We start from the raw sequence: 3,033 nt of genomic DNA, 5'->3' as shown, positions 1-3,033 counted from the left end.
AGATCCAGAGAGGGAGAGCGACTGTGTGCTGAAGACCTGGAGGATACGGAGAAGGATTGCATGGAGGGGATTGTAACCATGGCAATGAGACGATATACGACAGAATGAATGTAAAACTAATGTTCTCCCATGTAAACTATCACATAATTCACAATAAAACATTTAAGAAAAAAAAAGAAGAAGAATCCGTGGTGGTACATTGAGTTAAGCTTTGGGTTGTTGTTGTGAAGTGCCATCAAGTCGGTTCTGACCCATAGCGACCCTGTATAGGGTTTCCGAGGAGTGACTGGTGAGCTTGAACTGCCAACCTCGCAGTTCAAACAGCTTTGCAGTCTGATGCATTAACCCACAGCGCCACACCAGGACTTTGGGTAGCTAACTTAAAAGCATTGGTTCAAATCTACCATGCACTGTTCAGGACAAAACCCAATGGGGTTGTTCTGTTCTGTCCCCTGGGGTCACTATGAGTTGGAATGGACTTGGTGGCAGCAGGTTTCGGTTTTGGCATACAGCTTTCACATTGTACCAAAGAGTTGAGTTGTTTTGGTAAAGACTGCATGGCATTCTTCCTGCTGTGTGAACAAGAGAAAGATCCCAACAAGATGGATTGGCATACTGGAAGCATCAGTGGGCTCAAGCATAGCAGTGGTTGTGACATTGGCCTAGGAGCAGGCAGTGTGTCAATCTGTTGTGCAGAGGGTAGCTATGAGTTGGTACCAACTCAATGGCACCCAAAAACAGCAACAGCATGCTGTGTACCACCATTATCACTATCCTTTTCCCAATTATTTCATCACCATTAAAATAAACTCTGTGCCCCCTGAAACACTCACCCCCCTTCTACCTCTTCTGTCCACCCCTAGTAATCACGAATAAACTTTGGTTTTCATATATTTGTCTTTTTCATATAAGTGAAATAATGCAGCATTTGTGCTTTGGTGACAGACTTCACACAGAATAATATTTATAAGACTCACCCAAGCAAGGTTTTACTTCTTTGTATGGTTGATTCAGACTCATAGCAACAGAAACTGGGGTTTCTGGAACTATAAATCTTTATGGGAACAGACAACCTCATCTTTGTCATCAGGAGCATCTGGTGGGTTTGAACCTCCAACCTTGCAGTTAGCAAGCAGCTCAACACCTAATTCACATATATTGGTTTATATGATTTAAAAAACAAAACAAAACATGTCTTAATCATTGGGTCTTTTTAAACGATATATTGTTGTGATGTCGAGGTGGTTCCAACTCATGGGGAACTTGTATAGGGTTTCCAAGGAATGACTGGTGGCTTTGAAATGCTACCATTGTGCTTAGCAGTCCATTGCTTACCCTGAAGTGCCACAGCAGGATTCTACTATGTGTACTGGAATACAGGCTTAAGCAATAGAGTTTTTGCTACCAACTCCTATGCTAGCTAGGGTGAAGGAAGCTTATAAAATTTTCACTTACTGACAAACCTAAATTCACCTACCAAGTAATGGGGTTTAAATTTTGCCGTAAAATATCTCATCCAAATATATTTTTAATGAGTCCTGATGTGGCACTGTGGGTTAATGCGCTGGACTGCAAAGTTGGTTTGCACTACAAGGTCGGCAGTTTGAGCTCTATGAAAACTCTGTACAGGGTAGCTGTGAGTCAGAACCGACTCCATGGCACTTAACAACAACAACAACAATGTTCCACTGTTTGAGAAACCACAAAACTATTTTTCACAGTAGTTGTAACATTCTGCATTTCCTCCAGCCATGGACGAGGATTCTAGTTTCTCCATATCCTTACCAACACCTGTTTTCTTTTTTTTAAGCTTTTTTTTTTATTCATAACTATTCTAACGGGATTTAGGTGGAATCTCATTGTGGTTTTGATTTGCAGGAGCACTGGTAGCTTAGTGGTTACGAATCAGGCTGCTAACCTCAAGGTCAGCAGTTCAAAACTACCAGCTGTTCCGCGGGAGAAAGATGAGGCTTTCTGCTTCCGTAAAGATTTACAGCCTCGGAAACCCTATTCAGGGTTGTATGAGTCAGAATCGACTCCACAGCACACTACTACAAAGACATTAAGGACTTCTGGTGTGGCAATGTAGGATAAGCACTGGACTGTGAATCATAAAATCAGCAGTTCAAACCCACCAGCTGCCTCTTGGAAACCATATACAGAGTCACTATGAATCTGAACCCACTCTATGGTACTTAACAACAACAAATGCATTGAACATTGAACATCCTTTCATGTGCTTTTTGGCCATTGACTCTTTGGTGAAATGTCTGTTGAAGTCCTTTGCCCACTTGTTAATTGGATTGTCTTTTTTTGGTTAAGTTTTAGAAGTTGGCAGGTTTTTTTTAAATATATATTTTGAATATTAGACTTTTATCAGACATATGGTTCCTAAAAATTTTCTCCCAGTCTGCAAATTGACTCTTCAGTTTTTTTATCAAAGTCTGTTGGTAAAAGTGTAAATAAAGTTTTTATCATACTAAAGATGGGTCAAGGATGCCTTTGAACCAGAAAATAGGAAACTCAGATCTGAGATTCAGAGAAGCAAGTCACAGGCCAAGAACAGCAGAGTTTCACATTAGGAGTGGCTGGCCTATTCTCAAGATTATAAATGGGACCAAAATAAGGAACAGGAAACAGAATTCACCTGGATATTCCTAGCAATGTGGCCTCCACCTATCCCTGCAGCTATTTCCCCACATGGGTGTGACATGCATTTGTGGTTTCAGTTGTTTCCATTGTCTTTGTTTATCTCCAAGGGTGTAGTCCAAACCAGGATCCTATAGAGAAAAGTGGGGGATGTTAATGTTTTCTACTTAGAACTTGTTAGGTGTAAGGTATCAGTGGACATTCAAATACGCTTAAGCAACAGAAAACTACAAGTAAGGAACTGAGATAGGGCTAAAGCCTAGAAACCATGGGGGGAGCAGTGGTAGATGTGAAGGATGAGGTTAGGAAGAAGGATTGAGAAGGAAGATAAGCCAAGCACAGAACCAATGACAGACATGACTGGCCACATAAAAGTCATTCCCC

The sequence above is a fragment of the Chrysochloris asiatica genome, unplaced genomic scaffold (genome assembly GCF_000296735.1).
Source record: "Chrysochloris asiatica unplaced genomic scaffold, ChrAsi1.0 scaffold00151, whole genome shotgun sequence".
Lineage (NCBI taxonomy): Eukaryota > Metazoa > Chordata > Mammalia > Afrosoricida > Chrysochloridae > Chrysochloris > Chrysochloris asiatica.
Note: the sequence above shows the minus strand (reverse complement) of the source record.